Source organism: Mus musculus, chromosome 6 (assembly GCF_000001635.26).
Source record: "Mus musculus strain C57BL/6J chromosome 6, GRCm38.p6 C57BL/6J".
Lineage (NCBI taxonomy): Eukaryota > Metazoa > Chordata > Mammalia > Rodentia > Muridae > Mus > Mus musculus.
Window position 1 is genome coordinate 144,876,131 of NC_000072.6, and position 26,227 is coordinate 144,902,357.

The window sequence follows — 26,227 nt, forward strand, 5'->3', positions numbered from 1 at the left end:
GTCTTAATAGTAACAAGGCTCACCTCCAACAAAACTGTTTCCTTTCTTTTAACAATGGCATATGGCTCACATGCCCACAGTAAATCTCAAAAAAAAAAAAAAAATACACTTTTCATTCGTATAGAAAGGATTGGTTATGAACTGTTAATCTGCAGCTCACTTCCTACACGCGAAACCAGTGTCCTTGGCGCTAAGCGGGCTGCGGACACGTTCGTAGGGAAAGCAGATGGAAATTTATTTCAACGAGCTTGCTGTAAGCACACTGGTGGGTTTTTTTTTTTTAATTGGTAGGTTTTTAAATTGGTATTGGTAAGTTTTAAATGCCTAATTATCTTCATATAAATGACACCTTATCGTCTGGAAGTGCTGTACTCCGTGCCCTGTGTTGTTTATTATCTTACTACAATTATCATGCAAAACAGAAGGTGACTTTAAGCAGCTCCTTTAAAGTGTTTTTTTTTCCCCCTTAAGTGTAAAATCTTGGGGAGGCTGTTTACATAGTTGTTTATCACTGGATATTAAAAATCAGCCCAATTATAAGTACACAAAAGTTTCTATCACAGTCATAATTTTGAAATGTAAATGGCCACTGTACCATGCCTGCTGAACATTTAATTTGTGCTTGCATTTTTGCCTGGGCATTAGCAAGCCATCCTGCGCGGAGATTAATTATAAAGACGGGCGATGTTCAAAGGGAACAGAGCCTGCAAGGCAGAATTACCTGAAGGTGTGCGGTGTGGTTCCCTCTTTGAGCTGGACATTAGAGACATAGTAGGAAGTGCTGCCTGCCACCCAAACCACTAAAGACACCGTGCAGATGACAGGCTCCGGCTTCCCGTGGCACTCTGTTACCATGGCTATGGCCGTCTTAATGCTGCGTGCTCACAGCAAGGTTGCAATTAGTATTTGGATTTAGAAGAGACACATAATGATCTCATATTGAAGAAACACTTGTTTAATACTATTTTGGATCAAGGCGTCCTTTCAAGTCACTAACGAGAAGCTTTGTCTGTCAGAAATCCTTCAGCCATTTTGTGCCTGTCCGTCACTCTCTTCCAAACAAACTTCCCGGCGATAGAAAGCGGTGCTGCTGCTGCTGCTGCTCTCCAGGAGGCTCCAGAACATTCCAGACACTCAGCACCATCACAGGACGAGCAGGGACTTTCTCAGCTAAGATCACTGAGAAGGTCCCAGGCCAAGGCTAGCTCATTGAGATACATGCTAGATGCCCTTGAGAACGCTGCCAAGATCTGGCTCAGGAAAGGGTTAGAGTGTGACCTCCTCACAGTTCACCTCACGAAATGGGGTTGGAGGGGCAGCCAAGAGACGGGCATCTCGCTTCTTGGAGAAGGGGATTTCGTTTCCTCTAGTGCTAAGTGGTCATACCCTATTGGACATTCCCTTACCCTGCTGGACATTCACTGGGTTCAGTTTCATATCACAGACTTAGAAGTAGAAAGGTGGGACCTGGGGTGGAGGGACTTGACAACAGGTACATTTTGAGGCAGGTGGACCATGCTCATGGATTATCAGGAAGACTGAGACAGGAGGATCATGATCATAACCATAAGGAGGATTTGAAGGAACAAGGGCAGGATCCCCCTCCCCTGCCCCACAGAGAGCAAGCCTCTTTACAAGTTAAGAGTGGAGTGCCTGGTTTTAAAACATAGATCGGCTCAATATGTGGCTCGGCAGTTCCGAATACAAAAGGCAAAATAACCCCTATACTGTATATGCTAGCACCATAAATATCTCTGAGACATAGCCTAATGGCATCATGAATGACAAACCCTCCCTCCCATCAATGGGGTTACCTCCATAGAAGCACACTCCTGGAACCCAAGTCCACTGTTGGGAATTCACCTGCAGACAGGCTTTGGTGAGCTGCAGAAGGCTCATGCATCTTCCTGGCTTCTAAACTGTTGTGTTCTGAAGTGAGTTCTGGAAAGAGAGGTGAGAAATGGGTCAGTAGAAACAGAACCAGAAGGAGACAACATGGGGCAGATTGCATTGAATGGTACAGTAGCAAGGGAGTATACGGTAAATCCACCAAGCTGGGAGGAATGAAAACAAAGCCTTAGAGAGATAAAGAAGGAAGACAGAGAGAATGGAAGCTGGAAGGTGCATGGGACACAGACAAGAAGAGGGCAAAGATGGTGTGACAGTAACCACGACAACATCCCGATAATCCCACCAACCACACGTGAGCCAGCATGTAGCAGTTTACTTACTTCGTTCTCAAATGCTTCAACTTTATTATACTTAAGTATGTGAACATGAGTGCAGGTGTTATTGGAAGCCAGAGATGTTGGATCCCCTAGAACGGGAGTGGCAGGCAATGGTGAGCTGCCATGTGGCTGCTGGGAGCAGAACTCAGGTTAAAGAACCAAGTTTTTATGAGGAAACTAAGACATGTAGGCATCAATTCTCACCGAGAAGTACCGATGCCATGTAAATTGAACATTGGAAGTGCAGCCACAGAACACTCAGTGTTCCTTGAACGATAGCTGCCACTCTACGAAGCTCGGGAAAAATGTTTCTGACTGATACACTTAGTAAAGTGGTCTCATAAGGCGGTCAGCACTACAAGTACATGGAAGGCTAGAGAATTTTCTGTTTGTTCATCTGTTTATTCGATGCTTCATTTTTGTGCAATAGTGACTTGATAGAGAAAAAGGTGTAAGACAACACTCTCAAAGGTTTTTATCTACATGAACAAGGGGAATATCAGCTGTTTATAATATAGTCATATTATTATGGCATGTATGTGTAATCAGCTGTGGTTATTTCTAGTTTATTAAGAAACCAACCCCCTTCCCACCAAGAGGAGCCTCCTATAAAAAGCTGTATAGCGCAGCACAGCCTTGTGCATCTTACACCAAGGCCCAACCTGGGAAGTCTCTATTGCCTATGAGAGCTCACCAATATGGCTGCCTAAACAAGACCAAATTAAATATTAACTTAATCTCACAGGATCCCACCCTTAGACAAAGAATTACATACAACGTACGACTTCAAATAGGTGGTCTCTCCCAGGGAAGAGCCCCTAATTGGTTATAAAATACAAAGTAGTCAACCCAGAAATTATATATATATACAAGTAACATTAATAGATAACAAGCAGGTTAAGTGTGTGTGTGTGTGTGTGTGTGTGTGTGTGTAAAACTATATAACAATTACATATAGAAAAAGAGGCCATAAATTTGACAGGGCATGATGGGGGCATGGAAGTAGGTGAAGGGAGGAGACGAAAAGGGAGAAATAATGTCATCCTACTTTAATTTAAAATTATTTGAAAGAAATTCTCTACCTCTCTTGTCTAACCCACTAGTTGCTTTTTGTGCTAAATATATCTGACAAAAGCAACCTGAGGAGTGAAGTGCTGTTTTGGTTCGAAGTTTGGGGGTACAGTTCACAGTGTGGGAGCCGCTCACACCGCACCAGCAATCATGAAGCCGAGAGAGATGCATGATGGGACTTAACTCCTTTTCCCCTTTTCAGTCAGCTCAGCCCATGGCAAGGTGTCACCCACATTAGGGGTGAGCCATTCATCCCCTCTGGTAGTCCTGTCCAGAAATGGCCTCACAGACATACCCCAGCTATGTCTCACGGCTGATTCTAAATTCAGTGAAGGTGACTACCATTGCCAGCAATCATGCTCGCTACTGTCTCCCTTCATTCCATTTGTCTAAGAAGTCAAAGGAACCCTGTGAGCACTTTGGGGTGTGATAAATGGCCAAAGCCTTCTGCTAAGCATAGCCAAGTTCCTGGCTAGAGGTCTACAGTCTTCATTGTTTAATATACAAAACAACCCATGCAAAAGAAAGCTTAGATTCCAAGTTCAATGAGCGGCACCTGCAAGCTTGACCAAGCACCGTGAGAGCATTGCCTCTCAGCCTGAGGACCGCAGGGAGAACTCAGTGGAGAACCACTTCCTCCAAAGCTCAGCACGACGAGCAAGTCACACAAAAGAAACGCTTCCGATGACTCTCGCCATCTTTGTCTAAAGCAGGGACACTATGAAGCCAGATGACTCGCTATTTATCAGTCAGAAATGTCTTTAAAAATACAGCTTGATTAGCAAATTGCAGTATGTTCGGCAATTAATTAAGAGTTTGATTTGTAAAAACAAAGGATGATGTCTCCCACACACACCATGTGTCCCCCGAGCAAATGAAGACAGAGCTGAATGCCGAGGCCCCAGTTCAGCTAAGCAGTCACAGATGTGCCTGGAATTAGACAAATGAGCACGGGCCGCATAGCAATAACACCATTCACATTAGCATATAGTATCTGAAATTTCTCCTGGAAAAGCAGGGGGCTTAGTCTGGGTCCAGGATAGCAAGCCTGATTGTCCGCAAAATTTTGGATGTGTCTCAAACAGGCCACGATGAGTGGGAACCTGTATGGAAATGGAAACGTGTTCTTACTATCAAGTGGGACCAATAAGTAGAGAACTCTGTAAATGCTAGTCTGTTGTTCAGAGGGAGAAAACTGCCCATTTTCTTCCAGGGAACTCGAGGGGTGTGTATGTGTCTGTCTCTCTGTCTCTCTGTCATCTGTCTCTTTGTGTAACTGAAGAATAATGCTAACAGCATAAAGCATGGTTTGAAAAGAGGGTAAGGGACACCTGATGGAATAGGTCACTTTTAGGAGGGTTATAGGCATGATTTTGCTTGGTTTTCATTTTTTATATGCCTATCCAACTTTTTAAAAAGGTATATGTACACATTTGTACACTACACATGGCTGTAGGTGTCTGTAGAGGCCAGAGTTGTGAAACACCCCTAGAGCTTGAGTAAGGTGGTTGTAAGTCACCCAGTGTGGGTGCTTAGAACCTAACTCAGGTCCTCTACAACAGCAACATATGTTCCCAACTGCTGAGCCATCTTCAGCTCCTGTTTAGCTTTTAGAAGTATATACATACTTAATTTCTATAGGTATGTATGTGTGTGTGTGAAATGTGTGCATGTGTTCACGCATGTGTGTGTGTGGTGGCACATTTGAATGTGACAGCATGTTTATAAGTGTATACAATGGCACATTTGAATGCAGTGGCATGTGCACATATGTATAGGGACGTTTGAATGTGGTAGCATGTGTACATGTTTGTAGGGACATTTGAATGTGGTAACATGTGAACGTATGTGTATAGGGACACTTGAATGTGGCAACATGTGAACATGTGTGTATAGAGACATTTGAATGTGGTAGCATGTGCACATGTGTGTAGGGACATTTGAATGTAGTGGCATGGGCACACGTGTGTAGAGATTTGTGTTGGATGTCATGTTGATCACATTCCTCATTGTTGAGGCAGCACCTTCTCTCAGGAAGCCCAGAGCTCAGTGTCTCCACTCAGCTGACTTGCCAGCATTGCTGGGGAATTCTCAGTCAGTTCCCCTGTTCTGGGATTGCCACAGGTCACCACCCCCACCCAGCCTTTACATGGGATCTGGAAACCCAAACTTAGGTCCTAATGTTGTCCTGCTTACACAACAAGTGTGGTTACCTATCAAGCCATCTGGTCAACCCCACCAACTCTCTTACCAAGACATGTGCTGTGTATGTCTCAGACACCCAGCAAAAAAGTTTCTCACACAAAAGCACCTTCTCTTCACTGTAATAGGAGTTCATTCTGCCATGTTGCTTTCTTTGGAGATGACAGTTAAGGGGTTGGACACCCTGGCTCTCTTCTGTCTCCTGGTACCTATTCCTGTGACTCTGGGTCACTTCAGCAAGTGTGTTGACATGGCTCTTGGCCATGCATTCATTCTTCATCAACCCTCTCTATCTATGATGTTTCTGCCCTGCATCTGAGGGTGGCCCACCTTTCTTATCTCTTTCTTGCTTGCCACTTTTTGCCATTTTTCTTGTATCAGCTGAAACTGGCAACACTCACTTCTGACTACTCTATCAAGGTAGACTTCGCAATGCTCACATGGTGTAGCTGGGTCATCCCATTACTGTGACTACCACCTCATGTTGTTCCTTCTGTTTTGTGGTCTTTATCAAACCCTCAGTTGGGGTCAAGACGGCATTTGAAGAAAAGAAAATGCACAGACTTCTGGAATTTGTAAATAGCTTTTTTTTCTTCTTTTGCACAAATGTGCCTTTGAACTGTCAGTGTTATGAAACACATTTGAAAATTCAAGACAAAAGTCCAACAGACAGTTGCCATCCGTCCATCCTCTGAAGTTGAAAGCACTCTACACTCCCACAGCAGGAAGAACGCAGCTTTCGTGCTTGCTATGATTTGCCTCTTAGACAGGCACAGACATTCCTCGCATACATTTGCTTTCATCACTTCTCAGCCTCGAAATGTCTAAGTCAGTCTTGGGGACTTATGTATGCCTACAGCTATGAAGTTCAAGGACACACTCTGGAAATATTGTCTTTTCTGCTTTGGGGAGAGGAGAGAAAGAGAGGGAGGGAGAGAGGGAGAGAGGCTAGAGAGAGAGAGAGAGAGACAGGGAGAGAGGAGAGAAAGAGAGAGATGGGGAGAGAAGAGAGAGAGAGAGAGAGAGAGAGAGAGAGAGAGAGAGAGACTGTGTAAATGCTGTGAAAGCAAGCTGACAATCTAAATGTCATTCCTTATATGCATCCAAATTTTGTTTTATTTTGGAAGAAACAGGATCTCTTAGTGTCCTTGAACTCACCAAGTAGGCATAGGCTGGCAGAACCCACCAGACTCTGCCTTCCCAGAGCTGGGATACCTAGCACAAACCACAAACCAATACATCTGACTTTTTTTTTTTTTTTTTTTGAGGTGGGTTCTGGAAAACCCTTGCTCAGAACTCAAGCATTTTCGGAGGTAAGCTATCTCCCCACCCTCACTTTGCTCTGTATGAATGCTGCAAAGGTTAATTGTTGGTCTTACTCTCTGGATCTCTGGCCTTTGCTCGGGGCTGACTGCCTTGGTAATCTCCCAGACATCTTTCTTGGGTTGGCTTTATTGACAAGCCTCCATCAGAGTCCTCTAATCTCAGTTCTAACTGGTTTTTAATGACAAACAGGAGCTGGTTGCCTGTACTTGAGTTCTCCATTAGGCCAGGGAAATTAAGAGACAATCCACCCCTCAGTCTTTAGTCATTAAAAAATGAATTTCCTTTTTTCCTGCCTCGGATGAGTTCTGCATTGTTTTAATGAATTTATTCACAGTGTTCACGCACACAGCACTAAAGAGGCCTCAAGCAGTTTCACACGCAGACACTGACAGAGCACATGAGGGATCTTCAAAGGCTTTCCTACGTTACCACTTGATCTTCTTAGAATTATTTTTAGGCTGACAAGCTGCCACCATTCCTTTCCTTCTTAATCAACAACAACAACAACACATATATACACAAATACACACACACACACAAACATGCACACACAAATACACACAAACACACACACTCAACACATAGACATAAACACCCCCCCCACACACACACAAATTAAAGAAATTAAAAGCCAAGCAAATGCTGTGAAATATATGTGCTGTTTAGAAAAAAATTAAATAATGTGTAACCTGGTGGAGATTGCTGGCAGAAAGATTTGCCTTGTTTGTGAAATGACAGAAAAGAGTAAATTGAACTGACTGAGTTATGATGGCCCCTCCCCTCTCTTTTACACAGTGTACACTTATTTTAAAGACATAATACCATTTACAGATGTCCTTCTCTTCCTCTCCACAGATTTTGGAGGCACCTTGATAAACTCCTAAGTCTAAATGCTGGACTAGGCTACCCCTGGGACACATTGCCACGTCAAACTCTCCAGGGTGTTGATTCAGTCTCGACAGAAATGTAGCTGAGAGCCTTTGCCATAGCTGGAGACATAGGAGTAAATGAAGCTTACTGTCTATCTCAAGAAGCTCATGGAGTCCCGAGTTCTGAATACAGTGGCCCATTGTGTATGCATCCCCTTATTTTGACAACGCCAAAAATAGCCCATTGCGTGCTCTCTCTCTCTTCCTCCCTCTCCCTCTCCCCTCTTCTCTTTCTCCTTCTCCCTTCCCCTCCTCTCTCTCTCTCTCTCTCTCTCTCTCTCTCTCTCTCTCTCTCTCATCTCAGCATAACATGGATGCCTATGCCCAGTTACTACTGGTTATTACTCAATAAATCCTCACTGAACAAATTTATTGACTGAATAAGAACATTTGAGCTAACTAAATGGGTGACCTAGTAATATAATGGATAATATGCTGAGCAAATGAATATAGTCCAAGGAGAATATTATACTTGATACAATAGCTTAAAATAAGTATCGCCCTTCTGAACGGTTAGGCAAGCTTCTGTATAATAAAACAAAAACAGAATGAATGTCTTTCCTTGTCAGTTCCCACGGACCAAGCAGCAGTCACAAGCTACACAGGGACTTCTATCTTTTCCTCTGGAACTACGGAATCACAGTCCATGAAAGGGAATACCCAGCTCCAGCAGATGAGCCATGGTTTGAAATAAGGAGAAAGGACTTTTAATGATGCTTAGATGTGAACTTTTTTATATGCCTTACTTGGGCCTTTCAAGACCTCTCAACCTCAGCTAATACCAGAAAGCTGTAGCCAGAAAGCATCCAGTGACAAGCCAGGGTCCTGTACAGGTGACGTCAAGAGCACACAGATTTCTGTGTTTCTTTGCTGTTTTCTCCCCATAGTTTGGGTGCAGCCTTGCTTTCTTTCTGTTTTAATGATATCACTCAGCAAGCTGTCCCAGAAACTATGACCAGCCAAAGGACTATGAAGATCAGTGTCTTCAGAGAACCAAGCAGCATATATATGAGAATACTAAATGCCAGCCTGAAGAAACTTCCAGAATTTTGCATTGGCCAATAGCTGCTTTGTCCAGATAAACTGTGCCTAGATCCCTCTACAAAGTCCTTGATTTGCTTTTCAAAATTCTACTGGGTTAAAAGGCCATTTTTGCTAGAATTTTCCATTTGGTTCACTCACTTTGGAAAATAAAATTACAAATAACTGAAATGAAAGTACGTATAAACTTGCCAAGCTCTGCAAATGACTCTTAGTGCAGCAGAATTCCTTCTGGGTAGAGGATAGTAGGACTTACAAAGCATGCTCAAGGAGAGAGAGGGAGGGAGAGAGAGAGAAGGGGAGAGAGAAAGAGAGAGAGAGGAAAAGGGAGGAAGAGAAGGAGAGAGCAAGAGAGAGAGAGAGAGGTGGGGAGAGAGAAGGGGAGGAGACAGAGAAGAGAAGGAAAGAGAGGAGGGAGAGAGAAAGGGAAGGAGGGAGAAAAGAGAGAAGGGAAAGAAAGAGAGAAGAGGGGGGAGAGAGTGAGAGAGAGAGAAGAGAGAAGGGAGGAAGAGGGAGAGAGGGGGAGGCAGAGGAGGAGAGAGAGGAGGGAGAGAGGGAGGAAAGGAAAGAGAGGAGAGAGGGGGGAGAAGAGAAAGAGGAAAAGAGATAAGAAAGAAATGGCGGGAGGAAAGAGACAGGGAGGGAGAAGGGAGAGGGGGAGAGAAAAGAAAGAGGGATGGAGTGAGGGAGGGGAGGAGAAGGGAGAGAAGAAAGAGGGGAGAGAGGAAGAGAGGAGGTGGGAGAGAAGAAAGAGAGGGGGAGGGGGGAGAGAAAAGAGATTTCTGTTTCTAGTCAGCACAATGGTTAGTGCTCATCCACACATCTGTGACACTCACAAAGGCTATGATGCACTTAAGTAGAACCTTCTTATCAAAAGGAAGGGGTACAGGACAAGTTTCCCACCCACTGGGTGGGGTACAACAGAGTTATTTTAATATTTTAACCCTGATTTACTGTATCTGTGTGTATGTGTGCACATATATGTGCAAGTGTGCACTCGCACATTCAAATGTCAAAGGACAGATTTTACTTTCTGTGCTACGGTTCCCGGAGCTTGAACTCAGGACAGAGCCTGGACAGCAGGCACCTTTACCTGATGAGCTACTGAGTCATCTCATCAGCTTAACAATCACTTTTAAAAAATCTCCAAAACATCACTGGAAGAAAGTCTTACTGCTAAATGAGGCATTTAACCCCCAAAGCCGTATTGATAATGCCATGGCAAGACAGAAAATTTAAAACAATCCATTAAAAACAACTCCACATTTCCTTTAAAGGAGACATTAATGTCTTTTGATCCTTAGCAAATATAATCCTAACTGAAGAAGGCTTGGTATTTCAATTTAGCTGTTTGGTTATTATAGCTACACAAATCAACTTTGTACATGGCCACAACGTATATGGTCTTCTAAAGCTGAATTTAAATATACATATATATTAAAATATCTAGTATATAAGATATTATATTTCATATATAATATCTGTCTTCCAATAGAGTTCCAAGAGAGCTATTTGAAATCTAAGTGGACATTTTTCTTAATTGGGACCAAAAAGCAGATCAAGGTCAGACTGGCTATCAAGTAACATGACCCAAAAGAAAAAAGCCTAAAATTCCAGAGCATGTGTCTTTCACATTCTTAAAAGAGAAATGCCAGTTGATTGGTGTTAACTGAAAAGCTTTTCACTGAAAGGAAAGTAATGTCCCCTTGCTATTTTGTACTAGATAGAGGGACATTTAAGAGGAAGGCCATCTAAGATGCACACTGAAATTCAAATCAATCTAAACAGTTTGAAAATATCCCCCATCATGTGTAAATATAAACTGAGAGTGGAACAAAGACTACAGTTTACATGGCTCAAGGGATGAGGCTATGGAAGCATATATAGCCACACAACTATCACTCACTGCTTCATTCAGACAATGACTTCTTAGTTAAGACACCAGAATCATGGACAATGGAGAGAAAAAAAAAGGACAAAATGGATTTCTTCAAAATTAACAACTTTTTTTTAATCTGCTTCATAATTCTAAGTTACAGTTCTTTTCTCAAGCACCAGGAACTTGAGAGTATTGGCCACAACACACCCACAGTCAAGAGCAAAGAGCAATGAATTAGTGCACGTATGTGTGTGCCCAGCTCACCTTCCCCACTGTTACACAGTTCAGGTTCCCTTGCCTGGGGAATGGTGCCACCCACAGTGGACAGATCTTCTCATCTCAATTACCATGATCTCTCACAGGCATGTCCACAGGCCAGACTGATTTAGACAGTCCTTCACTGGGACTCACTTCCCCGGTGATTCTAGATTGTGTCAAGCTGACAAAACTAACAATTAAAACTAAAAATGAACATGTGTGTCCACACAATGCAGGACAAGAATGTTTGTGATACTGTGCTTCTTAGTGATGGCCCCCTGCTAAGTGAACAAAGGCAGACATTGCAAGGTTTTATTCATCTGAAGAGCCAATAGGTGAAAACATAGAGTGTAGATAAATCAGTGTCTCCCGGGACTGGGAGGAGGAAGAAAAATGAAAATAACTGATGATAGGTATGTGGTTTCCTTTGAGAGCAAGGACGGTAGTGGCACACACCGTTAATCCCAGCACTTGGGAGGCAGAGGCAGGTGGATTTCTGAGTTCGAGGGCAGCCTGGTCTACAGAGTGAGTTCCAGGACAGGACCGCACAGAGAAACCCTGCTCGGAAAAAAAAAAAAAAAAACAACAATAAATCAATAAATCAATCAATCAATCAATCAATCAATAAAAGGAAGGTTGTAAATGAACAGTCTGTCCTGTGTAGCATGGGAAGTCTCTTAACTGCATGCTGTAGGAGGTGAATTTATGAGCCAATGGGCTGTTTCTGTGGGTTAAGCTGCCTGATGCTAAGCCTTATCCTTAAGACCTTCATGGAGGAATGAGAGAACGAACTCCTGAAAGTCATCCTCTGACCTCCACATTTACAACATGGCATGGGTGCATGCGCCCACCCATGCATACACATGCACACACATACATGCATGCATACATACACACAAATATACACATACATACATACACACAAATATACACATACATACATATACACACAGGCACCCACATACAGACATACACACACGTACATATATACACATACACACACACACACACACATTCATACATACATACACACACACACAGGCACATACACACACTCAATAAATAAGTGTAATTTTAAAGAGGCGACTGTTCTTACGTGCTAATCCTTTCTTTTTAGGGCTCTACACATATCACTTATATCGCAATTTTTGAAATGCTTAGAGTGACTTCTTAGCCTTTCTTAACCAGCACAGAAGAAAAGAGCTCACTTCTCAGAAAATCTGACTTATCTATTCATTCCTGTGCACTCTTCCCTCGGAGGCTGAGCCACATACCCTACTTTTCAGCACTCTGGGATCAGGGCAGAGAGGTGTCCTTGGTGGAGGAAGGATGTCTGTTTCAGGAAGATGTTGATGATTTTTAAAATAATTACAATAATATATAATCGTGGTGAGTTGATATTTTAACATGTTAAAAAAGCTTCTTCAAAAAATGTCATGCAGTGAGGCTCTTTGGACAGTCATGGGATAGTGCTCAAGTTGTGGGACAACTTCACACAACAACGACACATTCAGCGGAGTGATTGTATTCAGAACAGACACTAAACAACAGGTAGACTGGAGTATGACGCTTGGGAGTAAGGGAACAGGCAAAATGAGAAATTTTCAAAACAGAATGCAAATCTGGGAATGCAGAATCAGGAGGATCAGAGTGAGTTCAAAGCCAGCTTGGTTTAAATAGAAAATTCCAGGCTATCCTCAGATATAGAGCAAGATCTGTCTCAACACACACACACACACACACACACACACACACAGAGAGAGACTTCTAGGTACAGGTGAGGTACAGGTGCAACCATAACTTCAAAAGAAATATGTGTGTGGAGAGTTGGGTAGAAAAATATTTGGGGAAAGAGTGCCCTAACCCTTTTCCAGTTCAAAGATTTGGAAATTCCCTTGAGTCTCCAACATTATAAACTCCTAAGAAAGCAAAATCATAGCACATCAAAAATCAGACTGCTAAATTCCAGGACTAGAGAAAAAACAACCACTGGTGTCCTCTGACCCAAAAGATCCCAGAGAAAAGCATGAAGACAGGGCCAACCATGGGCTTCTCGGCAGAGCTTTGCAGGTTGAGACAATGGAAAGGCCTCTTTAAAATGTTAAAAAGAAAGCAAAGGCATCAACAAACTGAATGTTGTGTCCGTGAAATGTTCTTCAAGAAGTGGAGGTCTGATAAAAAGCATCCAGAAAGTGAAACTTGAATTCTTCATCATAGAACTGCACTACAAGAAGTCTTAAAGGCTGTTTAAATGGGATGGACATGATACATGGAAACTGATCTACACAGAGAATTGCAATACCTTCCCAGGCATTGCTTGATGGCATTGAAAGACATGTGAGTATTTGGGTTAAGGACAGACAAACGGTACTGAAGAGAAGGCTCAGCCTTACCAGTACTTACTGATCCTGCAAAAGACCTGAATTGGGTTCCCAGTGCCCATATTGGGCAGCTCACAACAGTCAGGAATTTCAGTTCTAGAGGAATCCAACGTCTCACACACACAAAGAAAATAGGTTTTTACAAACTAAGGAAACGGGTGCTTCTGTGAAGGTGTTCCACTTTAATTCTCCTGGCACCTTGCTTTGCTTTGTGACTACTTCTTTTGAGGTGTTTGGTTCTGCTCTGATTTGATTTTTTGGAGACAGGATATCTCATGTAACCCAGGCTAGACTTTCTATGTAGCTGAGGATAACCTTCCACCTACACAGTATTGGGATCACCAGTGTCTGCCACCATGTCCAGTTTATGTAGTAGTACTGGGATCAAATTCAGGGCCTCGTGCATGCTAAGTAAGTACTGTCCTGACTGAGCCACACGCCCACCACAAGGTCTCCTTATGGATGTAACTTCAAGAATACTACAAATTACTATTAGTAACATCCCAAAGGGCTTATGCTTAAGATTAAGAATCCAGAACTGGAGAAAATTATTTTTTTACTCTTTTTATTTTATCTTACTCATGCCTGAAGGATATAATCAATCCGAGGCTTAAAACCTGGAAACAAAACATCTGGGGAGAAGAAAGGAGCAATATTGACAGACTCCCTCTGCAGTTGGAAAAATTCGGAGTGCCACTCTTTCTGCATTCTGGAGTAAAAGTGACCCTGGATATGTTTTATTTTTGAGTGACAACAAAGAAAATCTGAGCAGGACAAAGCAGCATTGCCCACAACCACGCCCTCTGCAGTTTCCTGTCTTGAAACACTTCATTAAGAGTCTGGGCTCAAGGGTCTGACAATGGCATTCACGGCTGTGTAAGGCAATGGGATGTGGCTCTCTGCGGCCAAGTTTCCTCTGATCAGAGCCGTAACTGTGCTCTGCTACGGTGTTGAGGCCACACCCAAGGCCATGGTTCTCAGGTCTTGAATTCCTTCCTTCCCTGCTACAAACCTACAGCACCGGCCAAGGAAAACAGACTTCACTGTGACTCGGTGGGAAGAAGGCGGTGGCTGCCAACTGGGAGATGGTTGTGGAAAGATCATTTTTCCCCCCAAAAGAAATAGGCGGGACTTGCCAGGAAGGTGTACACCAGTATGAAAATTCATGAATCCCGGAGCTGGGATGTGGTGACCATTTGCATGATGGTGAAGGAAGAGAAAAATGAGTAACATTGTCATAGACACAAGTCTCACGCTAAATGGCGAAAGACGGAAGATGTGGACCTACAAACGCAGCCAGTAATGCTGGCACAGACAGGGAATCCAGGAAAGCCAGAGTGGGGGTGGGGGGAGCAGGGCCTTACCTAGACAGACGTGCTGGGTTTGCTGCTGTGTCCGCTCTCCTATCTGAGAGCACTGAGGGAGAAGGAGGGGCACTGAGACTCGATTATGAATTTCAGGGAAGAATTAACTGAAGGCTGGATTGACAGGGACAGGAAACTTGTGTGATGGCTGTGTCCGTGCTGTGGAGATTCGTAAGAGTGAGGGAATGCCAGCCCCAGGAAGTCAGAAAGATGTCTGACTTCCAGAAAACAGATTTCAAAGACAGCTGTTCACTTTTAGTTTATCTCTAAGGGAGGGTAGGTCCTGAAGCAGAGAAGGGAGGGGCATTTCACCACAGGCTTATAACTCTCCACTCAAGAACTGTGACTGTGACACTGTGTGTGAGTGTGTGTGTGTGTGTGTGTGTGTGTGTGTGTGTTATTTTATTTTGTTGTTTTGTTTGTACTTTTCTCTGTTTTTTTTTTTTTAAGACAGGGACTAATGCTGCCTATGTTGGCCCATAACTCACTATGTATATACAGCCACTGTGTATATACAGCCAAGGCTGACCTTCAACTTCTGACCTTGTAGCTGCTTGGAGACTGGAGTTAGGGGCATGTGCTACCACACCCAGTGTATGCAGTGGTGGGGGTGAAACTCAGCCTCCTGCATGAGAAGCTGACACGCTACCAACTAAGTTGTATTCCAGCCCTAACTATAAGTTTTAAAGAAGTGAAAAGCATTTTTTAAAATTATATAATGAATTTCTCATCACTAGAAGTCAAAATTCTACAGAGTTGCTACCAGGTAATGGAACCCAAGATAGAGGGTGTGTATCGCATGACTAACCTCCGTTTTAAAGGCATCGGCCAAAGGCCTCACATCATGAATGGCCTGGATCTGGACTTCCACTTTTGGAGAAGCTCCTAGTAATGATGTTAAATGTACTCAGTTACAAAAGAAACTGATTTTACTGAAATAGTGTTATCAAGACTTAGAGAGCAAATTCAAACCATAATAACACATGAGCTTTTACTAATGTATTACATAATGAAATGGAACACTAGACCCAATAACTGTTATAACTCTGAGTAGGAATCAGTATACATGATTTTTTTTAAGATATTTGAAATAAATTTGCTATGATGTGATAGTATCTCAGCCCCAGGCCCATGACTACCACTGGCACCTGCTACCTACGTTCAGATTTTGGGAGCCACCACAGTATTTTCAGACGTTTGAATAAATAAATATGTAATAAATATGTAATATCCATCCAAGCTCTCAGATACTGTATGTTTTCTCCATGGAACTGTGCTATCCTGGGGAAGTGGGAATACTTGAAGTGACATAAGATTTTCATTGCTTATAAATGCAAACCCAGCCCTAGTACAGGACTGTGAGATGGGGTTTGAAAGACAGTTCCCAGGAACCAGTTTGCCTGGGTTCAAATCCATATGTGGACACCTAACACCCAGGACAAACTTCTTAAACTGTCCATGCCTCTGTGTCCAATAGATAGATGGGTGAATCCATGAATGAGTGGGGGGATACATAGATGGATTGATGGGTAGATGGATGAAGATGGATACTTAAAAAAATGGGTGAATGGGTGTGTGAATAGATATGTGGGTGGATGGGAAGATGGGTCAATGGGTGTGTGCATGAGGGATGCTTGGATGGTTGTGTGGATGGATACTAAGAAGGATGTTAAATGGATGTATGGAAATATATGTAGATAGGTTGTGTTTGGATGGGTGGATAGATGGATGAGTGGTACATGGATAAAAGAGTGTAAGTGGGCAGATAAACTGAGGGCTTTAGAGATAAATATATGAATGAGTGGTATAGTGCTATAAGAATTTCAAGCATTCTTACATATGTCTTCAGACAGAGATCCAGCTATGCTGACTGAGGACAGAGCAAAAGAGATTGGATTCTCAGAAGTATAGATGCCATAATCAGTGTGTATCCTGAATTACTACTTAGGTGGAGGGAGCAATGATGCCCTGAATTAATGATCATTGTTCACATGAGTACAGCAATGGCAAAGCCTTCCCCAGGTGAGATCCTCTGGGCTGGGTGTAGGTCATCCCACACCATCTGTACCATGATGTCTGTCTGGTTAGTGCTTCCTAGCCTTCCTCTGAATTAGAATACATTTCTACCCCATTGGCTTTCTGGTGCCTCCTGGCCTTGGTGACTGATAGAGAGGAAGCAGAAATGGTCACTTCCCCCTGCAGAAGCAAGGCTGAGGGTAGCTTTGAGGGCAGGTGTACTGAGTTTGAATTTTGACTAGGAGTCACAGCCTGAGGAAGTCCTGTGATCCGGCATCGCTTTTGCGGTCACTCCTGCTCCATTCTCGTTTCTCCCTGGACTTCTCATCCCCTGCCATCACCAACCGACCACCCACAGTGTCACACGCTTTCACTTCTTGGCTTCCAGAGACTCCACTCTCCCTCTTCCATGACTACTTTATCATCTTCTTCCTTTAATTCCTCCACTGGGAGCTTCCCTCCTGACCTTGACATCTTAGAGCGACTTGGGATTTGGGATGGGCCTCTCTTGCCTTCTTTTATTACATGGCCGGGTGTAAGGGACCACTCCGTTCTATGGCTTCAGCTACCACCACAAGCCAAGATGATAACAATGTCCTTATGTGTGCATCCAGCTCTGACTAGTGAGCCTTAAATGCATATATACAGCAGGATCTCTGTATTGAAAGCCTAAAGGGCAAAACTCGACTTCCCTTTTTTGATACCCTCCTAAGCAAACAATCCTGTCTTCCCCAACTCTAATGGCCGTCTTAATCATGACACGGCTTAACAGAGCCGACCTTCATTATCCTCCAGTCAGTCTTGCTTACTTCCATCCCAGTTCATAATGGTTGAGCACCCCTAAACTTCCCCTGCATCTGTCCTGAATACTTCTAAGTGGTCCAAGCCAGCCTGACTTTCTCCTGAGCCAGTCACCCATCACATTAATGTGCTTTAAGTTATTGTAAACTAATGCATCAGTCAATCAGCTTATAGAGGGCAAAGGTTTACCTCAATTGACGTTTTATAAGGTCCAGTTCATGGCTGATAGGTCCTGGTGCTCTGAACCCACCTTGTTGGGGGCAGCATAGGGACTGTAACTGCCGCTATCATGGCTGGAAAATAAAGGGCAGGAAACTGATTAGCCCCACACCCTGAAGGTTTAACCATCTCTAACAAAACCACAGGCTGGAGAGCCAACCTTTACCACATAGGCCATATGGAGGGACATTTATCCAAACCAAACCGTGACTCTAGTCCTACAATTCATTAATAATACAGGATGCCCACAGTTCATTCTCCACAGCGATCTTTTCAAATTATAAATCAGATTAGGCCACTCCTCCATTGTGATCCCAGGATATAATCTAAACCCTTTCCTATTACCCATAAGGCACTGCAACCACTCTGACCTCATCCTGATCTAACCCTCTACCCTCTGCTATGCTTTGGCCATTGGCTTCCTTCATCCTCGTCTTCATTTGTCAACAGTCCCAGAACTACTGTGCTTACTGTTCTCTGTCTAGAATTTTCTTCTCCTACGTATTTTTATGCCTGACTTTTTCTTATCATTTAGGCCTCAAATCACCTAAAAGATGTCTTAGGTATGACCACTCTGTTGAATGTCAGTCTTTCTCAAACTAGCCTAAGTATCTCTGTGCCACTTGTTGCTGCCTCAAACGATCTCATAGACGTTCCTGTCAATCATCTGTTTCCTTGGCTATATTTTAAGGTCAATCACACCTGCCCTGCATCCTATGCAACAATGCATTCTCATGGTCTGGATTCCATGTCACATACAGAAGTGGACAGGGGATAGTCATGGGATGACTGGTTGAATGGACACAGCTGGATTCTGTCATGCTGGGGGGTTGTTAGGAGAATTCAACAAGATGATGTGTGACTTGTCTAACACATATTTAGTACATAAGCAGTCCATGATACTCAGCAGTAACTTAATCTGTATTGTTTCTGGTTTCTGTACCTAGGGGCTGTGAATGCATGTATGCATGTGTGTGTGTGTGTGTGTGTGTGTGTGTGTGTGTGTGTGTGCTCGTGTGCACGCACGCGCGTGCCTGGGGCTGTAGATGTGTTTGTTTCTATATGTATGTATGTGCTTGTATGCAGGTGTGTACAGGTATATGTAGATGTTGTTCCTCAGGCATTTTTTTTTTGAAGCAGGGTCTCCCACTAGCCTGGAAACCATCAATTTGTCTAGATTACCAAGTCCAAACACAGAGAACCACACGTCTCTGCCTCCTGAGCACTGGGGTCAGAAGCTCCTGCCAGGGTGCCTAGATTTTCATGATTTTTCATATAACTTCTGGGTATCAGACTCCAGTGGCCAGGCTTGTGTGTCAACACTGTAGCTGAGCACTCTCCCCAGCCCCAATAGTTAGATTTGGTGTGGGGGGGAGACAGGTATCTCCCTGGGACCCATGCGAACATACATCAAGTACTTAAGAATGAGTAAGATCATATCAGAGGGAAGGGGAGAAGCCCGGCTGTGCTGACAAGCTCTAGACTGCTGGAAGCACTGCTCTAAGAGATTTACTCTAGGTAAAATGATGTCTAATATAAATTCAAATTAATTATTAATCCAACCCTCCATTAAGACTACAGTAAAGGTTTCGCTCGTAGAGATAGGCCTGCTGTTGGAATAGGGGAGGGAAAAGATGAGGACCCACAGGACAGGAGGGGCAGTGCCTGTGTTAGATGCCCTAAGACCCCAGTGTTCCACTGTGAAAGTCACCATTAAGTCACCGTGCAGGACAGTTTGCAAATGGCCTGGCCAGAATTGCTACTGAGCTTAAAACTGTGGCAATGGGGAGAACCCTGCTCTTGGATGTCCTGCAAATATTTCTGAGAATCAGAGAATCAATATGGATTGATTGATGACCACTGCAGATGGGAGCCACATTCAAACGGGGCTAGAAGAAGACTGACAGAAGACATGTTTTTCTCATCAACTGTCCTGACAGGGATGACAGAGTCATGAGGGGAGATGGTTTAGCATACAGTGTGATAGGAATGTGAGATGTCCCCCTACGGGGTCACATGTTTCGGCTCTTGGTCCTACATGGTGGTGTTATTTTGTAGGACTGGGGAATCTTGAATTCTCACTGAACAAGGTGGGTCACCAGGAGTGGTCCAAGATGTTTCCAACTCAGACCCACTTCCTGTCCCTGCTCTGTTTCCTCATTAGCTCAGGTGTGAGTAAGCAACCTCATAATCACAACCCTGCCTCCATCCGGAGAGCCAGTCCCCCCATCGTGCCTTCCCCACCATGGTGGACTGAACTCAGAGTGTGAGCCAAGGCAAACTCTCCTCTCTGCTGCTCCTCCCTGCTAGGTATCTGGCCACAGAAACATGAAAAGTGACCAATTAATGGTATAGCTTGAAGGAAAGCAAAATTCATACAGACATCTGTGGTGTCTAGATCTATCACACAAAGAGGGAGTTACTGGACTAACAAGGTTCCTCAGCTGATAGAGGGGCTTACCACCAATACTGGTGTCACGAGCTCAACCCCCAGGATACATTTGGCAGAAGGAGAGAACTGATTCTCACAAATGACCCTTTGACCTCCACCTGCACGCCTTACCAGATGCATACACAAAATCAATACCTGTAAAAACAAAGACAAAACAAAACAAAACAAACATCACTCACCTTATTATCACACTTTTGTAGTCCAGGACATTTTTACACCACAGTGACAATGTGATCAGGTGCTAATAATTAACTGACTCACTAAAAGTGACAGGTGACCCATCCTGCCCATGGAAAGGAAATCTTAGAAGACCATATTTAACTCTAGGCATCTCTGGCTGCCCTGATGTTAGAATCCTGGGGTCTGGAGATGTTGTATGGTATGAATCCTGTCAATCACACTCAGCCATAAAGTTTCCCCCAAAGCCACCAGGAAGCTAATAGGACAGATTTGAGAATCTGCTGTTAGTGAAAATGAGGGTCTATTGAGCCCAGGGCTGGGGATTCATCTCTGCTGATGGCGCTGGGAATGGATCTGTGCACGGCACAGCACAGGATAACCTGAACTTCTGTGACTCTACCAAGAAAACCAGGATAAAATTACATCTACCCTGTCCTAATGTTGTGAGCATTAAAGATAAGCTTGCTAGACTCCAAAATACTTACCCATAAGTTGTTGTCACTCCAAGGCTTTGCCTTTACCCCCAGCAATTGTCTCCTTGTGACCCTACTCCATGTTTCTTCCCTTCAGGGTTCATGTGTACACCAGTAGCATCTCATTGGGAAAAAATAATTTTCTTTTGAGACAGATTCTTGCTATGTAGCTCTGAATGTCCTGGAACTCATTATGTAGACTGTGCTGGACTTAAACTCATAGAGATTTTCCTGCCTCTGTTCCCTGAGAAAAGAAATTAAAAGTATGACTCCCTTTATTGATTAAAAAAAAAACTTAAGTGTTTCCTGTAAACTGGCTATGACTAGGTATATAAGAATTAAATTTCCCATTCAGTATGTTCAGGAACATAAAACATGAATGATGCATGTCTCTTTATTATTTACCATTGTCTCCAAACAGCATTTCATCTGACACTTCTCCTGGGTCTTTACAACGTTAAAAAATGTCGGGCCAGAGATATCCTAGAGGAAGCAGGCGTGGGCTGGAGAAATGGCTCAGAGGTTAAGAGCACATTCACTTCTTGCAAAGGCTGTTGTTCCTGTGTGAGCTCCAACCGCACCTCATCTCACACCAGCAAGAACACCACCTTGTGCTCCCCGCAGCTAGTGTTGAGTGGCATTTGGCTGTACCTTTTGCCTACTGCAGATAGTCAAACAGAATACAGTCCCAGCTCCGAGCTCTCTGCCCAGGAGCTGGTCCCATCCCCCTTCCCTGATCACCACCCTCTGTAGTCACACCTCCTCTCTGCCTTGTCCTCCAGATGGAGATGTATATAGTCAGTCTCCCACCCACCCTGCCTGCCCACAAGCTCCTCTGTCAGCCTGCAGCAGCTCCACCTTGATGTCCAGCTAACAACACACTTCCTGGGAGAAGCCTTTAGAGATAGACAGCACTCCCCACCTTATCCCTGCCCTCCCCCATCTCTGTCTGCACACAGAGTGCAAGTCCTTATTTTGTTTTGTTTTGTTCGCTGTGTACACCAGTAGCACGCCTTCCTGGGCCACAGGCAGGTTGTTCTTTCCACACTGATAGCGCCAGGTGAACTTCAGCGACTGCGGGGCTAACACATCTTCAGCCTCTCCCTCATACCCTCCTTTCATCCTGAGAGCTCTGGGAAGTTAGATTGTAGCCGCCTTCTGTTGCTTCCAGATGTGACGGGCAATAGACATCCCCTGCTAGAAATCAGGGGAAAGGAAACAGGTGTGTCAGAAGAAAAGCCAGCCTGCCGTGACACTGCGGGTCCCTAAGAAGGTGGCTCTTCTCCAGAGGCCTTGTCCCCTCCCTGAGTTGCTGGAACTGACCTTTCTAATGTCCCCTCCCACCAAGGAGCCATAGGGAGTCCTGATGTGTCAAGATGCAGAACCAATCTTCACAAATTCCCTGTCATTGGCTAAACTCTGCCGTGGTCACAGCGCTCACTGCCCTTGTTTCTGTCCTGTACTTTAATGGTCACCTTGGGAGTGAGGGTCCCCCAGCTGGGCCCCATGTGCCTCTGACCAGGATCAGTTACCGTGCATTGTCATATGATCCCTGTGAAGATGACACTGAGGGGACATCACGGCCTGTGGCCTCCAAGAAGAAAGGATAGAAAAGAAAAAAGAATAGCTGCCACTCCAAGACCACACTGGTCAGGAGACAGTTTCAACACTGCACCAACTTGAAGGAACAGTAATGACGAAAGCAAGGCCACCTGGGAATGCTGGGAAAGACCCAAGGACATCTCAGGGTGAAGGTGAAAGAAGGCTCATGAATGAGAAGAGTTTACAAAACCAGAGGACCTGAGTGCTTGTCTGACCCTGGTGGAGCTGACTGAATAGACAGTATGAGTTCCAGGCCAGCCTGGGGTATAGAATGAGATTTAGGCTAGCCTAGGCTACAAAGTCTAGGCCAGCCCGGACTACAGAGTGATTCCTGGGCTACAAAGTAAGTCCAGGCCTGCCTGGGCTATGTTACAAAAAGAAGGGAAGATAGAGAGTGGGGGAGGGGAAGGGTGAAAGGAAGATGGGAAGGGAAAGAAAACTTTAAAAACAAACAAACAAACAAAAAACAAACAAACAAACAAAAAAAACCAAGTCCGTGCTAAGCAGAGCTGGTAGAACTAATCACAGGCCAACATAAATTAATGTAAAATAGTTGCCATGATTCCTGTTCAACTGTCCTGAAGGTTTCTGACATGAGAAGATTCTATAACCCAAGCCCTGTGAGGGTTGGCACCCCAGAATCCCTCAGCAGACAGGCTATGCAGGCTTTAGCAACAGGAGTTAGAGCTGGCTGGGATTCCAGGGTTCCCGGCAATGGAGGGAGTCTGGGTGAAGCCTAGAGATCCTAAGGGCAACCCCTGGTTCAGCTTCTCGCATTCCAGGCTCTTCCATTTGAACCATTTGGGCTGGGGTGTGGCTTAGTGGTAGACCCTGACAGGACCTTGGCTCTCACTCCCCATTCCCAGAGCCGCAAGAAGAAAAGCAGCAAACAAGCAAACAGAAGGAAAGAGTTACACTTTCAGCTCAGGGCACCATCTCTGCTTCTCCCAAATGCCCCTTCTTCCGGGACATTATCGGTAAACCTGTAACTGATGCAGCTAAGTACAAATGTCAAACACCCTATCGAGCGTTGTTTACAACTGAATGCTTGGCTTGTGTTTCTCCAGCCCCTCTCTGCTGCAAAGATGAGTTTTCCAAAACACCTGTCCTGTGATCCCAAACCTTCTATGCTCCAACATGGCAGAAACACACACACACACACACACACACACACACACACACACACACACACACACAACACGAAAGAGGCCCAGTGCCTGGATCTGGTTGGCATTTGGAATGATAACCCTTTGAGAAGTGTTCACACCGCCCTCTCCTGACTAGAAAGCACCAGAAGAGAATTCACTCTGCGTAGCTTTTGCGTGTTTCCTAAAAGGGATCCTGAATTGCTTTGCAGGGTGCCCGTGATTCTTGGCAGGAGTGTGTGCCAGCCTGGGGCTATCATGCACCAGCCTCAAGAGCCACCCAGGTGGCGCAGGTGGCTCAGGTGGCCCTGAGCACCCCTGTGCTTAGGGTTTTAGGCATCCCTTCCATATCTGCATGGCTTGGTACCCAGCGGCAGCTGAGCGTCCGTGGTGGGAGGCATTCAAGTAGGCTGTCTTCTGGAGCATGGAGAGGATTCTCAGTCAATCATGGCATGGTGAGCCCTTTTCATAGCACCTGAGCTCTCCACCCTGCCAGTCATCCCAAGGACCTGTCTGTCATCTCTTCTGAAAAGTCTGTGTAACTGGGGTTCTGCGGGAAAACCAAGAAAGAAAAAGAAGCAGAGCCTCACTCCCTAAAGAGCATGGGGGTCCCTCACAGTGGAGGGAGCAGGCTTACGTTCACCTATGAAAGTAGCTGGAGAGACCCACTGGCTTACACTGATACATGCCCTGATGCGTGTCATAAATCGAGTTTACACTGCTAATAAACCAATCATAGCGAGCCCAGCAAAAGAGGCGATTCTTCTCTGTAAATAACGCTCCCATCTCTGAGTCAAAACCTGGGGCCAGCTCACTGCGGTGTCAGTGACGAACAAGGGTGGGATTGGGTTTGTGTGCAGGAAACTGGATGCTAAGCCCAGCCCTGTCCACCCGACGTCTCAGCATGAGAAAATGGCTGAGGCTGCCTTCCAAATGCAGAAGCAGTCAAGTCTGGATCCTAGGATTGAAAGAGAAGGAATTGCTGCCCTGTGCCTAGGACACTCAGCTCAGGAGTATCCCTCTCCAACGTCAGTTACAACAAGTTTTAAAAATAGCTTATTCTGGACCTGGTAGTGTGCGCCTCAGTAGTCCCAGCACCAGGGAGGTAGAAGCAGAAAGAAGCTTTAGAGTTCAAAGGCCAATATCCAAGCCGGGCGTGGTGGCGCACATCTTTAATCCCAGCACTCGGGAGGCCGAGGCAGGCGGATTTCTGAGTTCAAGGCCAGCTGGTCTACAAAGTGAGTTCCAGGACAGCCAGGGCTGCACAGAGAAACCCTGTCTCGAAAAACCAAAAAAAAAAAAAAACCCCATATAGTGAGTTTGAGGCCAGCCCGAGCTTCATTAAGATCTGACTCAAAACAAGAAAACAGCTCAAAGAAATGTTTTTCAACCATGGACACAGTTGGCCTTTCAAGTTGCCTACGTGAGAGATCTAAGTATCCACACTGGCTTCCAAGCACTTCCCTATCCTTTCTCTTCATAATCTAAGAAACAAGACAGATAATATTCTGCTGAAGGTCATGTTGTCTCCTAAGGTCATGTGCTAATTAGCAGTGCTAATTTCTAGAGACCAGATCTCTTCGCACCTTGTTGGTGGGGACACATCTTTACCTGGTGGGTCACTGAAAGTGCTTCATGGTGCGGACTTGGAAAGATGGTGTCTATATTTAGATTGTTGGTGTGCACCACTCGCTGGGTAAACACTGTTGGAGCTGCTTTTGATAGGTGGACTTAGGCTTGCACAACCAATGGAGAGCAGGTAGGTAAGAGAAGAGACTGGGATGTCATTTTAGTTTGGAAACCATTAAATATAATCATCTGTGTATGTGTGTGTGTGTGTGTGTGTGTGTGTGTGTGTGTGTCCATGTAAGAAAGTGAGGGAGACTTAGAGGTGGAAAAATAACACATTCCAGCCCATAATATGCTGCCGCCCTCTGTGTCCCACAATCCATGAAGATGCAGTGAGACGCCATAGGTCAATCAAAGCCAGGAAGGCTGAAATGTGTGCTAAAGTGTAGGGATTAAAATATTATGCCTGACACTGTATAATGCATGGTGGGAGAAAAAAAATTTTCGTGAGTATAAATTAGCTTTACTGTTGAGTGTAAAAGTCTTCCTTTTGGTTATTTATGAAGCTTCATCTTGAAGATTGCCTTCCCTGCGTAACAAGCAAATCAGAATTTGTCATGTGCAAATCTTGTAAAGATTGCAAGGCCGGTGCATAATTAGCCTCAGAAAAGTGTGACCAAACTGAGTGAGAAATAAAAACACTATGTAAAGGCAGGCAGGCCAGGGGAGGTTGGGGCGTGTTTGGGGCGTGGTCAGTCGTGGTGGGCCTTGATCAGGGTGTGGTCGGGCCTTGGGCGGGGTGTGGTTGGAGTGTGGTCGGCCCTGGAAACTTTCACTCTAGGTTTTCCTGACTTGGTGATATATGTTCAAAGTCTGGAGAGAAAGTAAAATTATGTAACAAGTGTTTCTCTTCTGCTGTTCAAACGGCTGCTATTGTTCCTAGATCAAAGACTTTGGTGATGAAGTGCTTACAGGGCTCTGAGTAGGAAGAAATATTTAAATAGGGAAGAACAGAGAGCGCAAGCTGGCAGAAGAAGGAAATAAGGGGTGGGGAGGAAGGGCTGGCGCGGTGATCTGCCAACGGTGAGTGC

The 26,227-nt window shown here is 44.6% G+C and overlaps 1 long non-coding RNA gene and 1 pseudogene across 3 annotated transcripts in view; both read right to left on the reverse strand.

Moving 5' to 3' along the window:
- Gm20124 (predicted gene, 20124) overlaps nt 1-854 on the reverse strand; it is a 54,076-nt pseudogene extending 53,222 nt beyond the window's left edge.
- Gm32124 overlaps nt 1-21,639 on the reverse strand; it is a 64,670-nt gene extending 43,031 nt beyond the window's left edge. The window contains exons 1-5 of one of the 3 annotated variants that reach the window (XR_378145.3): nt 20,833-21,639; nt 20,177-20,302; nt 17,686-17,789; nt 15,488-15,564; nt 938-1,941 (exon numbers count right to left, since the gene is read on the reverse strand). This is a non-coding gene — a long non-coding RNA (predicted gene, 32124). Of the gene's footprint in view, nt 1-937; nt 1,942-15,487; nt 15,565-17,685; nt 17,790-20,176; nt 20,303-20,832 lie in introns of those variants that run through there. The other 2 variants (XR_003956548.1, XR_378144.3) reach the window with 2 other exon arrangements.
- Nucleotides 21,640-26,227: the final 4,588 nt, after the last annotated feature.